Source organism: Bos indicus x Bos taurus, chromosome 4 (assembly GCF_003369695.1).
Source record: "Bos indicus x Bos taurus breed Angus x Brahman F1 hybrid chromosome 4, Bos_hybrid_MaternalHap_v2.0, whole genome shotgun sequence".
Classification (NCBI taxonomy): domain Eukaryota; kingdom Metazoa; phylum Chordata; class Mammalia; order Artiodactyla; family Bovidae; genus Bos; species Bos indicus x Bos taurus.
Genome location: NC_040079.1, coordinates 41,811,151 through 41,833,554, shown reverse-complemented (window position 1 = coordinate 41,833,554; position 22,404 = coordinate 41,811,151). Strand labels below are relative to the sequence as shown.

The 22,404-nt window shown below is 41.3% G+C and overlaps 1 protein-coding gene and 1 long non-coding RNA gene across 7 annotated transcripts in view; one reads left to right on the top strand and one right to left on the bottom strand.

Moving 5' to 3' along the window:
* The window catches only part of HECW1 (HECT, C2 and WW domain containing E3 ubiquitin protein ligase 1), a 481,203-nt gene that overhangs the window by 389,703 nt on the left and 69,096 nt on the right, over positions 1-22,404 (bottom strand). The window lies entirely within an intron of this gene.
* Positions 10,628-22,404, top strand: part of LOC113891322 — a 29,938-nt gene continuing 18,161 nt past the window's right edge. The window contains exon 1 of the long non-coding RNA XR_003510724.1: positions 10,628-11,046. This is a non-coding gene — a long non-coding RNA (uncharacterized LOC113891322). The remainder of the gene's footprint in view (positions 11,047-22,404) is intronic.

Below are 22,404 nucleotides of genomic sequence, written 5' to 3'. Positions count from 1 at the left end.
TTACCTATAGTTTTCAAGTCAGTTTTATCATCTAGGTGTCCCTCTGTCTAGAAAACAAATTATACCTGTTGCAACAGCAATGGGAATACAGTGATTTACAAATTCCTGTGGGAAAAAAACTCTCGCTCATCAAACAATAGGCTTGCCTCCTCTTCAGTGTCTCCTTCAGATCAAACCTTCTCAGAACCTGCCTCACAGGAGCTAGCAGAGGGCTTAACGTTTGCTGCCACAGCCCACCTTTTTGGCTCATGGAAAGTAATAATAGGTTAAAACACCACCTCCGCTCCTGTTGAGACATTTGCCTGGCTGTATGCACAGAGCTGGGTTGCCACAAGGAATTAAAGAGAGGGGAGCTAGTCAAGGAAAGACAGCATCTCTGAAATTTGGTGAGGTCTTGTGGAAACAAGGGAGAGAGGGGGAGGTGGGCACACACATGAGGATTATGAGTGTTTCATACACTGCTTCTAATCGGAGAATGACAGAGTACCCCAAATTCTTAAAGACAGAAAATCTCATGTTAGGTCAGCACTTAACACAAGACTAAATTCCCAGTAAATGCAGAAATTAGACTATATCCTCAACCCAACCTTTCTAGCTTCAGGAACCGTGGGTATACAAGCGGAAACAACCCTAATGGAATCTAGTTTTTCCATATGTCTAAAGCCTTAAAAATGTTAGTTCTTTTCAAATAGTTATTCTACCACCATTCTTTGTAAATAGTATGAGAGGAAAAAGCCTTATGCATAAATCCATTCAGGCAGGGCTACATACATTATAGAAAACCCGAAACACTCAATAAATCCAAAAAGAAGGACATGATTCACTGAGTTACAAACTCTAAGATCTATTTGCACCATTAAATGAATTAATGGCAGGAAGATGTGTATGTTGTATGTTGTAATATCTAGGGGAAAGTCAAAATACAGAAAAACATGTAAAATCTTAACAGTTGAGGAAAGATGTCTACTAAAATAAGACTAAAAAAATATAGCACACCAAAATGTTGCCATTGATTACCATAAGGTGGTGGTATCAAGGATGATTTTCATTTCTTTTTTATACTTTTCTGTATTTTCCAATTTCTTAAAATGAATAAGGTACAATCAGGAGAATTAGTTGAAGAACTTCTTTAAAAAGAATCTTCAGTAATGTACCATTTGTTAAAGCAGCAGCAATTTTAGGCTAAGCCATAAAAAATGCGTTTTTCACATTGTATTTTCCCATCAGTCCTCCTATTTTACTGCATTATGTGAATCTGCTGTATCTTTTGAGATTATTCAACTCAGCTACAGAGACAAGAAAAGCAAATAAAATGATGGCATGCATAAGCAATATAAGGCATAGCAAGTGGCTTGTGAGGCACTGGATAGACTCAGTGCAGATTAAGTATAGACGATGATTAAGCAAGTGGCCTGCGAGGCGTGGACAAACATCACAGCATGTGCTATATACTGACAGTAAGTTAGAAACCCATAATGGTAAAAATACATAGAAAATGGAATATATTGTTCCATTATTGTTCAAGTTCATTCAGGTTTTTCTGTAAGACCTTATGGAAAAGCCCAGATGAACTTTCTGGCATAAATGTAAATGTTAGTCAAAGCTAGGAATGGATGGACAGACGGAGTCAAGAGCTGACAGCTAGGTCACCCCTGACATCAATCGCCCATTTCCCACCTCCAGTCTTGCCTGGTAGGTACTTGCATGGAGGTCCTACTCAGCACGCACGTGGAAAGGGAAATGTTTTCTTCCAGTCTAGTCTCAAGAAGAATAGGAGACTGGGATCGACATATATACACTATTGATCGTATGTATAAAACAGACAATTAATAAGAACATACTGTAAGGCTCAGAGCTCCATGGGGACCTAAATGGGAAGAAAGTCCAAAAACAGAGGGGATATAATGTAGCTGATTCACTTTGCTGTACAGTAGAAACTAGCACAACACTGTAAAGCAACTCCAATAAAAATTTAAAAAATAAAGAATGATACTTGAGATAGACTCTAGTTTGAGACTTAATGTTAATTCACCCAGTGAACCTATCAGCAGTCAAAAACCAAGACTGGACCTAGATCAGGAATAAATAAATAGTTTGTGTAGAATACTCCTTTACAAACTTAATGGAATTAAACAAGGTAGAGCAGAGTTTAGAATATGGAGGGTAAGCATTATGGGAAAAGGCTGTGTGTATAGATGGGTTTATTTGTAAACCATGAGACTTCCCCAATTGGGATGGCTGTTAGAGGAGCCATTTCTCAATTTATCCTACAGCTGCAAGCTCTCTGGTCCTTGGACAGTCTCTAGAAGATGAGGAATCGAAATTATTCTTGTTATAAATACATCACTGACCAACTGGTTACTTTATGAGAAATAATTCTCAACCCATGACTCCCCCACACTAATATATTTCATTGTCATTATTCTTTTGAAAATCACTCAAGCTTATCAGGATTTAATCATACCATGAAGAAATTCTCCCTCCCCTTTCCCACTATGACTATAAAATACATTTCCTCACCAATGAGCATGGTTGCGTGAAGGCAATATCAGAGTGAAGAGGATTATTTACTTTGAATCCACTTAGCTCAGCTGCTTCTCTCCCCAGAATAATTCTGAAGTGTTGAATATCTACCACAGTTAATAATCTTCCCTGCATTAGAAGACAAAGCAATACACAAAACACTCTAAGGTTCAAGATATGCTGCAGGTCTGCTATCATATTCTATATAAAAGGTATCCTGGAAACTTAGCAATGAGGTAGCGTTGGCTGGAATTTTCAGATGCATCTGCTTGGAGCCTGGTTAATTGCATAAAGTGTTCGTGACTTTCACTGGTAAATAGAAATGGAATATTGCCTGCCATATCAGTAAACAAAGGATGTCACAATCATCAGCAGTTGCAGCACTCCAACAGGTGCTGATGAGCCCTGAAGGAACTCACGAAGGAAAAGAATACCTGCTATGGAGCAGCTTTAGACAGCAGCCATCCCCCGAGGTGAGCCCTGAGGAAACTCAGGATGTGAAAAACAAAGGATACTGGGCCCTGAGAAGAGCTGAGGTGCAGGTGCACACCAAAGGAGTGATTTCAGCGAGTCCAGAGAGTCATCTTCCCATATACAGAAAACTGCTAACTTCCTTAACTTGGGATATATGGTTTTCTTTGATTAACAATAATTTTTTGACATTCAGACCTCCTGCCCATTGTTGCAAAACTTTTATATAATCTGGTTCCCCACCTTGCCTCCTTGGAATTCTTTCAGGGTTTCTTGAGATGCTGCCTCCAGGGCCTGAAGTCCTAAAAATTCCTGTAATATGGAACTAGCCTTGTAAAACCACAAACTCTATGGAACTAGCCTTCTTCTCCAATATAACTGTCAGTGGAAAAAGTGCTTTGAGTAGGGAATTACTTAAAAACAATAAAAAAGCACCAGAAACTTTCATTCCTAACAGCAAATATCTACTTTTTCAAAACTGGGTCAAGGTTTTTTCTCTGACTATTTCTCCAGAGTGGGGTTCACACAACCTTTGTGACACAGGTTACAACTCTGAGCCACTCTGTTGCAACTCTCATGCAACTTCTGAGGCGGACAGAAAGTTATGACCAACCTAGATAGCATATTCAAAAGCAGAGACATTATTTTGCCAACAAAGGTCCGTCTAGTCAAGGCTATGGTTTTTCCTGTGGTCATGTATGGATGTGAGAGTTGGACTGTGAAGAAGGCTGAGCGCCAAAGAATTGATGCTTTTGAACTGTGGTGTTGGAGAAGACTCTCGAGAGTCCCTTGAACTCTGCAAGGAGATCCAACCAGTCCATTCTGAAGGAGATCAGCCCTGGGGTTTCTTTGGAAGGAATGATGCTAAAGCTGAAACTCCAGTACTTTGGCCACCTCATGTGAAGAGTTGACTCATTGGAAAAGACTCTGATGCTGGGAGGGATTGGGGGCAGGAGGAGAAGGGGACGACAGAGGATGAGATGGCTGGATGGCATCACTGACTCAATGGATGTGAGTCTGGGTGAACTCTGGGAGTTGGTGATGGACAGGGAGGCCTGGCATGCTGCGATTCATGGGGTCGTAAAGAGTCGGACACGACTGAGCGACTGAACTGAACTGAGTAAAGGGACAAAGTAGGTAATTAAATAGTTAATCCCACTAGGGAACTGTAAGAAAAAATATGGAAGACCTCTGTATGTTAATGATCACTTTAGAAAACAGGTTTGCTTAACCACAAAACCAAGCAGGCTGCTTAGCAACAAGCCATGCAGCACAAGAATGAGTTATGCCCCAAAACAATAAAACACTGGTGGCCTGAGACCCACATCCTGCCCAGGGAGCTTAGTAAGTTAATGACCCTTAGGACACACTCTCTGCACACATAAAAAACAATAATTTATGGGAAGGTGACATTTCAAAGTGAAAGAACCTCATTGTACTGAAACCTGAAATAATTTTTCCATAGTGCCAATGACATTCCAGCTTGACCATGGAGGGACAAGAAAACTCCCCTGCCAACACGGAGGAAGAGGTGATGATGGAAGCATGATGTCTACTCAAAAGTGAGGAAGAAAGTGGTCTTCCCCCCTCCCTACTTTTCCTTTGATTATTAAACTATAGTCCACTAAGTTCTTGGTGCAGCACTCTCAAGCTGGCCCTCTTGTAAGCCTCACAAGCATCCTATTCTAATAAGTCACTTCTTATCTATCAATTTGTCTCTTGCTGAATTCTTTCTATGTTGTAACATAAAAGATTGGTGCTCTTCTGAGCTCCCCAAAACACAGCCTAATGGTTTCACTTCCATGCATGCTCCCCACATCCAGCTTCCTTAAAGTGGAGCAAGATTGTAGAAAATGTCAAGCACAAACAGAGCAACCTGAAAGCCATATCCTTCTGGATTTTAATGAAGTTCCAATCAGCTTTTGTAACTGTCTCAGAATTTTCTTTTAACAGGGTCATCTGTGGACTAGCAGTATCACCGTCAACTGGGAGCTAGTTGGAAATGCAAGGTCTCAGGCCCCACCCAGACCTGCAGAATCAGATCTGCCTTCTAACACCATCTCTGGGTGATTTGTATGTATATTAAAATCTGATTAGCACTGATGTAGCCTTTACATATGTCAGTAGCAGTTTTTAAAGAGATCTATCCATGCTTCTTTCTGCCCTCATATTTTATAATATTATGTACTATTTAACTGAATTATATAATTATAAAAAATAAGCATAACTGGCATAAACAAGTTTGGAAGAATATACAACTGACTCTTTGGAAGTATTTAACTCACCCAGTGGGAGGGGACATGAGTGGTGTTGTTAGCTGAGGGCTCATCACACTGTGGGCACCATTTTGGATGTTTGACAAAGGAGACAGTTTTTACTAATTCAGAGAGTAGATTAAAGGTAGACAGTTTAAAACCACCAGTACTGGGACTTCCCAATGGTTCAGTGGTTAAGACTTCGCTCTTCCATCACAGAAAGCGCAGTTTCCATCCCTGGTTAGGGAACTAAGATCCTACACGCCACACAGTGCAGTCAATAAAAATAAATAAATAAAAGCACCAGTTTTGTTGTTCAGTTGCTAAGCTGTGTCTGACTCTTTGCAACCTCCATGAACTGTAGCATGCCAGACTTCCCTGTTCTTCACTATCTCCAGAGTTTGCTCAAATTCATGTCTACTGAGTTGGTAACGCTATCTAACTGTCTCCTCCTCTGCCACACTCTTCTCCTTTTGCCAGTACTGCCGGCACTGATGTGCCATTGTAATTACTATTCACTAATGAATTTTTGCAAGTTGTTTTTAACACTAATGACACCATAGGAGGATGTTCGAGGTAGACATTGTGCCTTTGCCAAGCATCTCCAATTCTCCAGCTTCCAGACACCTGCCAAGATGGCTCTGTCTGGCCCACCTGTGGCTGGGGGCAGGAGGCTCCTAGGGTCAATGAGTTGTGAGGACTAACACATGTCATTTCCAGCAAGAGCATGTAATGTTTAGCATGAGACCCTCCACAGAATTCTCTTTCCCTTTGGTCAAGAGACCAGCAGCATCAAAGGGACTCAGCAAGCAAGGAGATACCACTGACATTCTGAGGTTCTGGGGTTTACTGCAGCAGATTATAGTCCATTCTGACCAAGACAGTATTCTTTCCCTGAGTGTATAGTTACCTGTAATTTGGTGACTGGGATGGTTAACTATGTGTCAACTTGATTGGGATAAGGGATGCCCCATATCACTGGTAAATCATTGCTTCTGGGTGGTGTCTGTAAATGTGTTTCTGGAGGAGACCAGCATTTGAATCATCAGACTGAGTAAAGATACCTGCCCACACCAAAGGGGTTGGGTATAAGGCAACCCTTAGGTCTCTGTATAGAACAAAAAGGCAGAGAATGGTGAATTCTTGCTCTCTCTGTGAACTGACTTTCATCTTCTCTTGCCCTCACACATTGGAGCTCCTTGTTCTCAGGCCCTCAGATTCGGGCTGAATCATACCACTGGCTTTCAGATGGCAGATTGTATAACAGAAGTTCTCAGCCTCCTTAACTGTGTGAGCCAAATCCTATAATAAATCTCCCCTTACATCTATCTATATATAGCCTATTGGTTCTGTCTCTCTGGAGAACCCTGACTACATACATTACAGAATTTAGACAATAAAAGGTGTGAAATACATGACAAATAATAAAACTTCAATGATTCAAATAAGTGTTTGACAAAGGGAGAATCTTTATTGGCCTACAAATGTTTAAATCTGCAACTCTCTACGGTTAAATAGGATGAAATAGAGGGCGGTGGTATTGGGAGAATCTGTTTAATTCTCTTTATTAAATCCACTAAGAAGATTCTAAAGCCAGACACAGAGACAGAAAAGAAGAAATATTTAAATTACTACAGTTTATGGCGTGGACTATGCTCTCTATGCTCACTGCCTATGATTACAAAAAACAACCTCATAGTAAAAATAAAAGGTAGTTAAATCCTTTATTAAGGAAATGTGAAATCTAAAAACGTGCTAAATAAAAAAGTGACTGAGAAGTTAAAGGCACAAAGAACCCAATAAAGAGAATAATAGAAATGATTAATATATAAGGTAAAAATAAATATAAGACTTTAAATTTTATGTTATTGTAACTGAGCAGGACCCTGTGGGTACCTCTGTCAAGTTCACAATTAACCTCCTTTTGTCTAAATCTTTATTCCTTTTCTTGTTAAAAAGTTGTTCTCCAAGAGGAGCCTCAAAGAAAGTTGTTGCCAAGGAGGATTCCATGGGGTCTTGGATTGGGAGGCAAGCCTTCCCCCATATCCTCCTCTCAGAAATAATTTGCTGTTGTTCAGTCGCTCAGTCATGTCTGACTCATGGACTGCAGCATGCCAGGCTTCTGTGTCCTTCACCATCTCCCAGAGCTTGCTCAAACTCATGTCCATTGAGTCGGTGATGCCATCCAACCATCTCTTCCTCCCCTTCTCCTTCTGCCTTCAGTCTCTCCCAGCATCAGGGTCTTTTCCCATGAGTCAGCTCTTCACATCAGGTGGCCAAAACTATTGGAGCTTCAGCATCAGTCCTTCCAATGAATATTCAGGACTGATTTCCTTTAGGATGGACTGATTTGATCTCCGTGCAGTCCAAGGGACTCTCAAGAGTCTTCTCCAACACCACAGTTCAAAAGCATCAATTCTTTGGGGTTCAGCCTTCTTTATGGTCCAACTCTCACATCCATACATGACTAGAAAAACCATAGCTTTGACTAGACAGACCTTTATTGGCAAAGTAATATCTCTGCTTTTTAATATGCTATCTAGGTTTACATAGCTTTTCTTCCAAGGAGCAAGCATCTTTTAATTTCATGGCTGCAGTTACCATCTGCAGTGATTTTGGAGCCCAAGAAAATAAAGTCTCTCACTGTTTCCATTGTTTCCCCATCTATTTGCCACTGAAAGTGAAAATGAAGTCGAAAGTGAAGTCACTCAGTCGTGTCCGACTCTTTGTGACCCCATGGACTGAGCCTACCAGGCTCCCCCATCCATGGGATTCTCCAGGCAAAAATACTGGAGTGGGTTGCCATTTCCTTCTCCAGGGGATCTTCCTGACCCAGCGATCAAACCTGGGTCTCCCGCATTGGAGGCAGATGCTTTAACCTCTGAGCCTGAAGTACCTAGATAATAAGGTACATTTCCTGAGTTGTTTTGTAGAGGTAAAAAACCTCCCCTCTCCAACAAATGGAAGATATTAATTACTTGATGGCCAGGACTACATAGCCCCAGGCCTCCTGGAGCCCAGGGACTGATAATGTTAACCTCTGTGACACCACCCGGTACCTCACCATCAGCCAACCCAGGAGAGCTGCACTGCAACATGGCTCACAGTCGCGGGTTTTATGGTAATGTGGTTAGTTTCCAGGTTGTCTTTAGTCAATCATTCTGACTCAAGGTCCTTCCTGGTGGCACATGCATTGTTCAGCCAAGATGGATGCCCGTGAGGACTCTGGGAGGCGGTAGGACATGTGGCATCTCCTTTTGACCTTTCCTGAACTCTTCTGGTTGGTGGTGATTTATTAGTTCTGTGTTCCTTACTGGAACCTTCTGTCATAAAATAACTCACGCAGATAGTTACTATGGTGCCTGGCCAAGGTGGGTGGTTTCAGTCAGTGTGCTTCCCCTATCTTTCCTATAAAGTGTGTGGCAGAATGCTGAAATGGCAGCAGGTGGAATCTTCATTTAGTTTATAGACAAGACATGGCTGTGTTGCGTCTGTGCCTGCTCGCTCAGTCCTGTCTGACTCTTTGCAACCCTATGGACTGTAGCCCACCAGGCTCCTCTGTCCAAGGGATTCTCCAGGCAAGAATACTGGAGTGGGTTGTCATTTCCTCCTCTAGGGAATCTTTACCACCAAGGATATGGCCAAATGCGGTCAAAGACTTCTTCTGTCCTAACATATCACTTTTTAGTGTGGCTATGTATGATAGGGACAAAGTAAAGGGACAAAGTAGGTGATTAAATAGTTAATCCAGCTAGGCGACTGTGAGTAGAAAAAATATGAAAGACCCCAGTAAGATAATGATTATTCAAGAGAGCAGGTTTGCTTAACCACAAAAACCAAGCAGGCTCGCTTAGCAACAAAACCATTCAGCAGAAGCACGAGACATGCCCCAAACAATAAAACAATGGTGGCAGGAGACCCACATCCTGCCCAGTGAGCTCAGCAAGTTAATGATCCTGAGGACATGCTCTCTGCACACATGAAAAACAATCATTTGTGGACCCAGCTCGACGATGAAGGCAGAAAACTCCCGTGCTCAACCTGGAGGAGGAGCTGATGATGAAAACATGACGTCTACTCAAGAAAGTCAAAGAAGTTCTCCTCCCCCTCCCCATTTTTCCTTTGATTATAAAACTGTAACCCAGTAAGTTTTCAGGGCACAGCACCCCCGATGCCCACCCACTTGTAGTCCTCACAAGTGTCCTATTCTAACGAATCACCTCTTATCACTTTGCCTCTTGCTGAAATCTTTTCTGTGCTGAGACATAAAGGACTATGGTACTGGAGCTCTTTGGAATCCCCAAAACAACACTCAGCAGTTTCAGTTGTGGGGAAACCATAGCTCCCACTCACCTCGAAATGTCTAAATAATGCCATAATTATCAAAGACCTGAGAATTGTCATAAGAACATGTTTGGTTAAATTGGGTCAGTTTGCAACAGTTAAAACATAAAAAAGTTCGAAGTTTCAAATCAAGAAAGTAGGCTAATAAACAAGGAAAGCATAGGAAGTTAAAAATAAATCCAATTATTAAAAGATTATAATAGTTAAAATAGAAAAGGCAAAGTACAAATGAAAACTCTGAATTCAATCCTAAAATCAACAAATGTTTCAGATAAACAACATCAATGAATAACATCAGCGACAAAAGTCACAAACAAGTCTTTAGGATGAATAAAGGATAACAGTGCTGAGAAATGAAATATTTCCTGCCGTATCAGTAAATCAGAATGTCACAGTCATTCTGCAGTCCTCCAAAGTAAGCTGTTGAGACCTGATGGGAACTCAGGGAGCAAGAGAATACCTGCCATACAGCAACCATCAGACCACAGCCACTCCCCACAGTGAGCCCTGGGAAAACTCAGGCTGTGAAAACTCAGGATACTGACCCTAGATAGCTGAGGTGTGCATATCAAAGGAATGATTTCAGTGAGCCCAGACTCTTGCAACTTCCCATACTTAGAAAAGTGCATAATTCCTTAATTTTGGATATCTGGTTTTCTTTTAAAAAGTCATCTTTTCATATTGTGACTACCTACCCTTTGCTGCAAAACTTCTACATAAGCTGCCCCCCACCCCTCACCACCTCAGAGCAGTTCTCTCAGGGTTACCTGAGATGCTGACTCCCAGGTTTAAGTCCTAAAAATTCCCACTGAATAAAACACAACTCCCAACTTTTAGGTTGTGAATATTTTTTTAAGTCCATAATGTCTATAAAAATAACAACAACAACAACAAAAAACCCACAATGAACTAAAAACAAAACACAATGAGCTATTAAAAAGTAAATAAAATTGTAAAGTTTGAAAGCATAAATTAGAATAACAAAATGAACTGAAGTTATCTAAAACTATGATATGTGGCAGTTGGAAATATGTTCATAAATTCTTTCACGCTCTCTTCACAAGGTATAGCTTAATTTCTCTTTCTTTGAGTGGGCCGAATGTTGTGACTCACTTCTAATGAACAGAATGAAGCTGAAGTGATGGTGTGTGACTTCAGACCTGGTCATGGAAATATTCAGGGCCTCCTGCCTTGTTTATCTGGGATCTCTGGCTCTGGCAGAAGCAGTGGCTATATTGTGAGGATACCCAAGCAGCCCTATGGAAAGGTCTGCATGGCAAGGGAAGCAGCCCTGTGATGAGTCATCTCAGAAGCAGCTCCTGTGGGACCAGCCAGGGCTTCAGATACTGCAGCCTTGACCTGACATCTCTACTGCAACCTCATGAGAAACTGAGCCAGAACCTCTCATTTAAGCCTCCCTCAGACATCTGACTCTCAGAAACTGGATGAGAAGGTAAGTATTTATTTTAAGTTACTAAATTTTAGGTTATATGCAAAGCAGAAATAGATAATGAACACAAACTGTTAGACCTATTTTTAAAGTAAGCAAATACATCATCTATAGACATTAGAAAGTAGTCAAACAAGGTGTGTTCTAACAGGACCCTCTCATTCAAGACAGAGTGGATCTCAAAGCATGAAATTCCCAGAGGAACTCTCTGAGGATGATCTTACTCTTGACCTTTGGGCAGAGAAGCCCTGGCAACTGTCCCTTACCCAGGACCTACCAATTAGAGTAGACCCATCCTGTTCTGCAAATGTGTGAGGACTCAATATAGAACCTAACTCATATGCCATTCTGGCTTACTGGAGCCAGCTCACACTGGCTTGTGAGAGAAGACTGCATGTCAGTTGTTAACTAAAACCATGAAATCATTATGAAAAAGTAAAGTACATAAAATTAAATCAGCTATATTAAAGAAATAGGTAATAAATACTGAACATTCACCACATCCTAATTATTTCACTCCTTTATGCTATTAGCTAGTCTGTGTGCACTGAGTCTGTCTGGTAGAAATTCTGACTAATGATCCAACACTGTGCACTTCTCCCCAGCTGCTTGTGCAGTGGGGTCACACCGGGAGCTGGAAATCAGCCATGATGGGAGAATTTACACCCTGGGAATGGGTAAATGCTACAAACCAGGACTTTGGTTTTTTTTAATTGTCTATTATTTAGAAAATAATGGTGAAGAGGTTACTAACGCACATTGAAGTGTGTCATTTCTATACTGGCTACATTTTAATAGCACAAATTCTCCCAGTATTAAAAAAGATTTATCCAATTCACCTTGGAAGAATGAATGAGGGTCTAACATGTATCTTCACTGTTTCACTTTTGTCTTTCTAGTTAAAGTAAATGAAAATATCAAACAATACTCACTCATCTGTCAGTTGTAACCACAGGTTGACTATGGATACAAAAAAATTGACAAAAATAAACATAAACATGCTATGAAAATCAATTGACTTTATAGAACTGACATAAAAGACTGTATATTTCACTGTGTGTAAAATGCATGCTACACACCTTTATATCAGTAAAATTTTCAAAAAATGTTTCATTTTTATAAGAACATATTTCATTTTATAAGAACAGTCAAGTTTTAAACATTTACTAGCATACCACTGACACTAACTCATGCTGCCTACAATATGTAAATTATTTTTCTTAATAATAAACCAACACTGTATGGCAGGGACTGTGCTGAGGGGCAGGGATGTTTGGGTATCTGTGTTTGGTGTCAGGAACAGGAGTTTATGAACAAGGCAGGAGAAGTAGGTATCTAGTCTCCAGCCTGATGGATCTACAGGATCCATCCAGATGTGCAAGATGGAGAGCTTGTGACAGAAGCTATTTTCACAAGGGAAAGGTTTAGGAGGTCAGTTTTACTGTGACCTCAACCATAACTGAAGCAGTGAGGTCAAATGTAAATGACAGGTGAGCATCACACACAAATACCACATCTTACACCCTTTGCTTCACAACCCAGCTCCTACCCTTACAAGGCATGGAGTCTGGTAGAGGCTTGATAAATATTTGGCAAAAACCTGCATTAAAATAAAGATGCAGTGAGAGTTGCTTTCATTTTATAACTGAGAACTGTATACAACTGACAGGGACTTCATATAGGCACTTCAGGGATGCCTGGGGAGGTACCCTTGACAGTTACAGACAAAGTTAGGCTTAAATGACTGAAAAATATACAAAAAGAAGACTGTTCTTGGTGCAAATGAGCCTAAGTCGATATGGATACTCAAAACCTTTGGATTCTTTGGATGGCCTCTAACCATAAGAAGGGACGGACCTAGAGGAGCTTGTACCAGGGGCCATGGTACATGGCAGGAAAGCTCCTTTCAGTTAGAAGCAAATGCTCATCACCCACACGTGCACACAGTTATACACCTGTTCTGCACACTGGTCATATCCCCAATCTTTGATTATATTACCCTCTGCTGGCAAAGGTGCCTGTAAAACTTTCTAGGTTAAATTGGACCTTTACTCATTTCACAAATGAAAAACTACTCCTAACATCCCTTGTGCTTTAGCAAACCTTTTAGGATTGGTCTGGATGGTGATAAGTAAAGTTCAGCCATGCTCTGGCTAATGAACTCTTGGTTAGGTGCTTTTATAGAACTCCAAAGCTTCTGACTAAGAAAATTTGGACCTAGCTTCTCCAAGATACGAATAAGGGAATCATAGCCTTCACTGCAGTATTTAATATGGACAATATACAATACCAAATATATTAAAATCAAAATTTTTTGGTACTCATCTGTTCTTAAAACTGGAAACATCATTTTTGCATTTGTATTTATTTGATCTCTTAGCCAAACAAACAAACAAAAAAGCATATACAATAACCTCCCAGTTTTCATTTCCTTGTGGCTCAGCTAGTAAAGAATCCACCTGTAATGCGGGAGACCTGGGTTTGATCCTTGGGTTTAGAAGATCCCCTGGAGAAGGGAAAGGCCACCCACTCCAGGATTCTGGCGTGGAGAATTCCATGGACTGTATAGTCCATGGGGTCGCAAAGAGTCAGACATGACTGAGCAACCTTCACTTCACGCCAGTCTTCATTTTAATGAGTGAGCATAACCACATTAAGAGGTTCAGGTACTGCTGCTGCTGCTAAGTCACTTCAGTCGTGTCCAACTCTGTGCGACCCCATAGATGGCAGCCCACCAGGCTCCCCTGTCCCTGGGATTCTCCATGCAAGAACACTGGAGTGGGCTGCCATTTCCTTCTCCAATGCATGAAAGCGAAAAGTGAAAGTGAAGTCGCTCAGTCATGCCCGACTCTTAGCGACCCCGTGGACTGCAGCCAAGCAGGCTCCTCTGTCCATGGGATTTTCCAGGCAAGAGTACTGGAGTGGGGTGCCATTGCCTTCTCCAGTTCAGGTACTAATAAAATGTAAAAACTGTTCAATTTGAATACCACACCTAGGCTCTCACACACAAGGAACTTCTATGGAAACAAGGTATAAATAATTCAAGCTAAGGCTGGCATTAATATTGTACTTGGAGCTCTAAGACTGGGAATAAGACATGATGTTACAATCTCCTTTGCTCTCACTGCAGTAGATCTCAGCTTCACTTCTGATGTCTCACCAATAATACAATTTTATTCAAACTGGAGCCCTTGGGTGGAGCTGTCAGCCACTCTCTCCAGCATCCTAGGATGGCTATTTTTCATTTATTATTTCCCGGGGAAAGAAAGAATATCTCTTGAATGTCAACAATTTTGATGGTTTCTCACTGCAGGAGAAAAGTGGATGAATTATTCTGGAGAAAATGCTTTCTTTTATCTTGGTGATATTTGTGAAAGGCCTGGCACTTCCAAGAAAGTGGTTGCTATTTTCTGGGGCTTTATCCTCTAGACAATATTATGTTCAGAGTTTCATTAATTTAAGTCAGGTATTATCCTCCATGAAGAAGACATTTTCAGGAAGAGTTCTGAAAACACCAGCTTTTCAGCTGAGCTTTCCACTTCACTGTGTCCTGTCTAAAGAATGTACAAAGGACCTTTCTAAGATTTTTCTGAGTGGCCCAGGACAAGGCTGGGGCAGAGTGGTGCGGCAGTTCAAAGTATGAGCTCCCTATGGCTGTGTGGACCAAGAATGTCGCCTGCCATATCAGTAAACAAAGGGTGTTGCAGCCATCAAGCCACCAGCCATTGCAGCTGCCCCTGATGGGATTCAGGAGGAGAAAAACAGGATACTGGTCAGGGATAGCTGAGATGCATATCAGAGGAATGACTTCAGAAAGCCCAGACTCTTGCATCTTCCCATACGTAGAAAGTGCTAAATTCATTAACTTGCGATGTCAGCTTTTTCTTTAATTAATGGTAATCCTTTGATATTTTGACTTTCTGTTTTTCAGTTGCAAAAACCCCCATATATCCTGGCTCCTCCCTTACCTCTTTGGAGCAATCCCATAGTGCTATCTGAGAGGCTGCCTCCTGGGCTTAAGTTCTCAGAAAGCTTACCAAATAAAACCTAATTCTCAGCTTTGAGGTTGTGCTTTTCTTTTTCAGTCAACAGCTGTACAATCTCCAACTCTGGGAACCAGGGCACCTCTTCCTTACCCCTTTAAGCCTTCACATTCTCGCTTTTAAATTTGGTGTAAGAGAACCCACATCAAAGGACTACTGTGAGGATTAGATGATGTAAATCTTCAGAGTGACTAGTGCACAATAAACACCAAACAGCTATTCAGTAAACAAAAACCATAATATAAAGCAGATGACTGGAAAAAGCCGTCTGGAGGTCAAACTGGAGAATCATTTGATATTTGATAATGTCTTCTGTTATAAAGTCCCTCCTTTACTCTAGCAAATTCCTGAGCAACATGATAGACACACTAAATTCCCATCTGTTATGACTAGTATTCAAACCAACTCCACCTAAATGTCCATCGACACAGGAATCTATAAAGAAGATGTGGTACATATATGCAATGGAATATTACTCAGCCATGAAAAAGAATGAAATAATGCCATTTGGAGCAACATGGATGGACCTGGAGATTGTCATGCTGAGTGAAGTAAGTCAGAGACACATATAGTGTAATACTGCTTATAGGTGGAATCTAAAAAATGGTTGAAATAAACTTATTTACAAAACAGAAATAGAGTTACAGATATAGGAAGCAATGTTATACCAAGGGGAATCTTAAACCAAGGGGGAAAGGTATAAATTGGGAGATTAGGATTGACACATACATAATACTAAATATAAACTAGATAACTAATAAGAACCTACTATAAAAGTGCAGGAAACTCTATTCAATACTCTGTAATGACCTACATGGGGGAAAGAATCTTAAAAAAAAGAGTGGAGGTATGTGTGTGTGTGTATATATATATGTATGTATGTATGTATAACTGGTTCACTGTGCTGTATAGAAGAAAATAACATTGTAAACCAACTATACTCCAATAAAAATTAAAAAAAAAATACAACTTCCAGTTGAGTACTTCTGTGTGCAAGAAGGTTTTTGGCTGTGTCCCTGGGGATAATCAGACAAGATTATTGTCCACAGGGAGCAAGGGAGATAAGACAGGTATAACAGTCACACTAAGTAGGGCGTGGCCAAGACTAAAGAAAAAAAAGAAGAAAATGTTACCAGTACTAATGAGAGGAAAAGAGTGCCTCCTGCAGAAGGAAGTAATGGGAAGATCCAAGAAGACTTGAAGGAGATGAATAGGCAGGGAGTAGAGAAGTGGGGAGACAGGAGCAGCAGTGCCAGTGTTGGTGCCAGACAGCATGCTAAGCTCCACATTTGCACTGATGAGTTTAATTCCCCCAAAGATTTGCTATGCTGTTTGCTTAGCCGCTAAGGCATGTCCGACTCCTTGCAGTCCCATGGACTGCAGGCCCACCAGGCTCCTCTGTCTGTGGAATTTCCCAGGAAAGACTACCAGAATGGGTTGCCACTTCCTTCTCCAGGGGATCTTCCCAACCCTGAGATGGAACCCGTGTCTCCTACGTCTCCTGCATTGGCAGGCATATTGTCTACCCACTGAGCTACCGAGATTTCCTGAGGTTGAGGCAATTATTCTCACATTGTACTGTTCTTAACCACTCAGTCATGTCTGACTCTTTACAACACCATGGACTATCGTCTGCCAGGCTCCTCCGTCCATGGGATTTTCCAGGCAAAAATACTGGAGTGGGTAGCCTTTTCCTACTCCAGAGGATCTTCCTGACCCAGGGATCAGACCCACATCTCTTGTGTCTCCTGCATTAGCAGGCAGATTCTTTACTACTGCCCCACCTGAGAAGCCCAATAATTTTCATGTTATTAAGGATGAAATTGAGACTCAGTGTGATTCAGTTACTTGCCTGGAATCATACAGCTGACACAAGCCAGCGCCATGGCTGGAGCTTAGGACTGTCTGACTCTGCAATACATGGGGAGTACAAAGATGAGTGGTTCACCCTGGCTGGATGACAGCATGTGGAGGACGGCTGGGAGGAATATACTGAACGACTTGCTTAGGGACCAGCCCAGCTTCAACTTCTGTTTGAATCAGCTACAAAAATCATTCAGTTCAGTTCAGTTCAGTTCAGTCGCTCAGTCGTGTCCGACTCTTTGCGACCCCATGAATCGCAGCACGCCAGGCCTCCCTGTCCCTCACCAACTTCCAGAGTTCACTCAGACTCACGTCCATCGAGTCAGTGATGCCATCCAGCCATCTCATCCTCTGTCGTCACCTTCTCCTCCTGCCCCCAATCCCTCCCAGCATCAGAGTCTTTTCCAATGAGTCAACTCTTCACATGAGGTGGCCAAAGTACTGGAGTTTCAGCTTCAGCATCACTCCTTCCAAAGAACACCCAGGGCTGATCTCCTTTAGAATGGACTGGCTGGATCTCCTTGCAGTCCAAGGGACTCTCAGGAGTCTTCTCCAACACGACAGTTCAAAAGCATCAATTCTTTGGCACTCAGCCTTCTTCACAGTCCAACTCTCACATCAATACATGACCACTGGAAAAACCACAGCCTTGACTAGGTAGCAGAAAGCACGGGGAATTTTTGAAATGAGAGGTAACAAGATCAGAACTAAGAACTGGCAGAATAACTGTGAAAATCCTCATCACCTATGGACTAGAAAACCAAGTCCTGGGGCTTGTTTCTGCCAAATTCTCTGAGCCGTTAAACTTCTTTGGGTGCCATTTACTACAAAAGCCAAGCCACTCAATCCTAAATCATAAAAGAGTAGTATTAATTTCTTCAGGATTCAAGAGTTCAGTTTTCTACAGGAGTAATTCCCAACATTTTAACTATCATGGAAAAATGTTCATATGCAAATCATCAGGATATTTGCATACAGTTTCAGGAAACTTCGAACCCTAAACGGCTAAAGAAGTGGTTCTCAAACTTCAATGTACAATAAAGGAGAGCCAGGAGAGCTTGTTTAAAATGCAAATTCCCAACAAGAGGTCCCCAGACCCCAGAAGAAGAATCCCTATTTTAGAGCATCACAGACGCACATTGAAAAAGGGCCGCAAGATACAAAATTACTTTGCTTCTTCACAGCCCCCTACTACAACTCCAGTGTATAATTCTTCTGACTGTAGCCTGTCTCTTTCCTAAAAAAATATGGCAGGGCAAAAAGAGACATTGAGGTCTCCCAACAGTCTTCCCACAAAGCACTGTGCACACAATAATGGACCCCAGAATTGAAACTGGGGTGCAAAAGGTTCACCATCATTTATCAGTAATTGCCCATTTTGCCACCCTGTCTGCAAATACCATCTCTAGCAGGTAATCCATTTTTCCTCCTCAAGGAGTACTTGCAAAATAGGTAAACATCATGCCAAGAAAATATTATGTGGCTCCCTAAGAAAAATCATCTAAAAGGTTACTCAGATGTGAGCAGGCCATTAGCCATTATGAATATTAAGAGGTAATGTGCTCTGGTGGGGTAAGGAAAAAGATAAAACTTGAGACATAATTAGATATTGAAAAGGCAGCAGAACTCAGAGACTGTTCAAAGAAGGTATGACTGTGAGAAGGACTAGAATATCAAAAACCCTTCATGAAAAGTTGAATTTATAAAATGGGTAGTTTATGGAAAAGAAATGAATAAAATGCCACCCCAGTGCCCCCATGAGTTCTTCGTAAAAGGGCATAAGAGCATACAAAAGGCTTCATGCTTTTCCCAAAATAATGCATCTAACACCACGGAGGAGACCTGGCAAATGTTAGGAGATTTACTCTGCTTGCCTTCAAATCAGCAGCATTTTGGAAGTGATTTGTTATGCTTATAAATGGCCTTTCATCTGAAAATTCACAACCTACAAGGCGAAGAAATCTCCTACCTACTTGAATAGGTATCAACCAGCACTGATAAGACTATTTTGTTACTAAAACTCGGTCTTTAACGTTCCAGGAGAAATTTTAACTTTAAAAATGGGAACGTTCACACTAAAATGCTTTAAAGCCTCCTGAGCACTTGGACGTTTTCCTAATAAAATATTGGGGAAATGATATCAGGAAATCAGGAGGATGGGCAAGGGGAGCACATGTGTAGCTGTGTAATGAAGCAAGACCCTCTACGGCCTTCCCAGGACAGACCTCCCAGTGTCTTCCAGCTGCCTTTTGTCTGTAGAAAAACTTTAGCCAAAACATAAGCTTAATCAGAGAAGTGAGAAAATGCAGAAGCAAAGGCAAGCAATCACACCAGATAAAACGACAATAGTTCAGTCATTAGGCAAAACCAAAGACCTTATAGTTCCTTCCCAGGGCTCTAGATAATATTCTAACCCACGTCCTTTGTGTTTGCAGATACTGAAACCCCATCTGGTGAAAACAGTTAACTACATGAAGACCATGTAGTTAACAATACCAATATCTAGGTTTTGGGGCTCTAAAATCACTGCAGATGGTGACTGCAGCCAGGAAATTAAAAGATGCTCATTCCTTGGAAGAAAAGTTATGACCAACCTAGACAGCATCCTAAAAAGCAGAGACATGACTTTGCCAGCAAAGGTCCGTCTAGTCAAAGCTTTGTTTTTTCCAGTAGTCATGTATGGCTGTGACAGCTGGACTATAAAGAAAGCTGAGTGCTGAAAATTGATGTTTTTGAACTGTGGTATTGGAGAAGACTCTTGAGAGTCTCTTGGACTGCAATGATATCCAACCAGTCCATCCTAAAGGAAATCAGTCCTGAATATTCACTGGAAGGACTGATGCTGAAGCTGAAGCTCCAATACTTTGGTCATCTGATGTGAAGAACTGACTCATTGGAAAAGACCCTGATGCTGGGAAAGACTGAAGGCAGGAGGAGAAGGGGACAACAGAGGATAAGATGGCTGGATGGCATCACTGACTCGATGGACATGAGTTTGAGTAAGCGCCAGGAGTTGGTGATGGACAGGGATGTCTGGTGTGCTGTAGTCCATGGGGTCACAAAGAGTCAGACACAACTGAGCTGAACTGAACATGATGACCAAACTGTAGCTATGATATAAGCTGCTTCACCTTACACAATTCCTAGAACTGTTCTCAAGAAAATGTGAATACACTGATCCTGGAACTGAAGGTTATCTGTACTTAAAACAATTAAGATGACATTGATGAGACCACTGCATGACTAACTTCAAGGAGACTGTCAGAGCTGACTGTGCTGTTCTGCACATAACCCCCTCCCTCTGCGTATACACTTCCTGAACTCCCTTTTAAAAGCTCTTGTTCCCTAATCGACAGTAGGGAGTTGACTTGTGTACATGAGTCTACCTTCTCCCCAGGTTGCTGGTTTCCTGAATAAAGCAAACTTTCCTTTCCTATGAATACATGTCTCTCAAGTATTGGCTTTCAAGCAGAAGCAACCAAACCTGAATTTGGTAACAGTCCCAGTGTTCTAATTCTTAAGTTTTGAGATGGGTTTGTTTCATTAATATAACTCACCATTTATATATACATAAAATACTTATTTCTTTTTACTAAATATTATATAGTAGAAAATTTAAATGGAGCAACATGAGATGATCACAGGAAATTAAGTGTATTTCATTTGAGTTGCTTTGAGAGTAGACCAAATGTCAACTATTTCAAGTCATTCTATTTTGCTTGCTATCTATGGACAGCCCAGAAGAGACACTTTGACAGTGTTCCCCATGTATCAACCAATTGGTTGAAATAAAACTTTTGTGCATCCGGGAATACGGAAACAAAATTCTCTGGAGGTGTTTTTGTTATTGTGAGCTGAATATCTGATTTGCTATGAGCAAAAAGACTGAAGACTTATTCCAGCACCTAAGAAGCAAGAGCCCTGATTCAAGACTGGGTTGCAAAGTTATTTCTTGGTCCAGTCTGACACTGGAGAAGATTGAGGAAGCAGAACAGGAATTAGGGATCATCTCTCAGTCATGTCAAAAGTATGCAGAGCAAAGACACAGTTTGGAGTGAGGAACAGAACAGTTTCAGAAGCTAAGGAAGAGAGAGTGTTTGGGGACTGGGACAGGAGGCACTGCTCTGAGACCATCTACACATGATTCAGGAAACCAAATTAACATGGTTTCAGCTTCTTCAAAAAGAGATTTCCATGGATCCTTCACTGGCAAAGATGATGCCTTAGACACTGCAGCTGTTCCAGGCACTAGGATACAAATCCCCTCCCTAAGCAGAAGGACATTTGTGCCATCTTTACGGTCCTACTTCAAATACCCCTTAACGGGATTCTTTTAAAGTAACAGGGAATTAGGTAGCTGGTCATGGCTATACTGAATCAACCAGACCCTGGGTAACTCTTACCAGAGTGTCTTCCTGATACATGGTTAGGTGTGGACATCCTCTCGAAGGCAACATATGGTCACTGGTGCCAAGACAGTGACAATCCTATCAGGACTTACGTCTGACTGTCCACAAGAAGACTAGTTTCTTCTCCTTGAGTTCCAAGATTTACTGCTTTCTTCACTAAAGAAAGAACCTCTGCTCCATGCCTCATTTACCACCAACCTTAGGACCACTCTGAGGTGGCCCAGGTATGGCTGGAATGTTCTCATGGCGGTTATTTACATCTGAAATCTAGGGTTTGCTGTCTTTATTTTTTCCCCAGAGAACCCTAGTTTCAGATAAAATTTTACACAAAACTGAAACATATAAAATAGAAAACCAGGGAACCTTTGGTTGTAAGGGGTGGGAGGTCTGAACTCTCCCTTAGAACCTGAGACTTTTGCGAATACAGAATATAAATCACTACCTTGGAAGGAATCAGGGTTAGGAAACCAAAACAGTGGGTGCTTCAAGGCCCAGTTAGGGATTTAACAAGAGCAAACAGCCCAGGTTGAAATGGTCTAGTTGTTTGTGTCTTCCAGCTGCTCATCTGTTCCATCCTGAGTTAAAAGGCATCCTTTTAACTGCACACATGGCTTTCTACAGAGTCTCTTCATGCTGTGACTAACGACTGCTTACAATGCAACTGAGAAAATAAGAGTATTTCCCAACGTCATGTATCCCTTTGAGCCTCTTATAACGAGGGCAGCTTTCTAATTGTCACATTGGTTCCCTATAGGGATCTGTGCCAATTAAGAAGATTCTGAGTTCTGGGTGAACAGAATAGGGTAAGAAGGGCTGAACCCTAAGCATCTCATGTCTCTTTTGATTATTTTCCTCAAACCTAAAACATGTTTATAAAAGTAATATTGAACCTTAATGAACACATTATATTCAAGTGCCTATAATAACAGTTTAATTAATAACAAGTATGATTTAACCCTGCCTATAAGTGTGTATATATGTGTTTGATTTCAAACACAGGCATATATGAAAGGATTTATTCATAAAAAATCCTAGAGGTCTCTAAA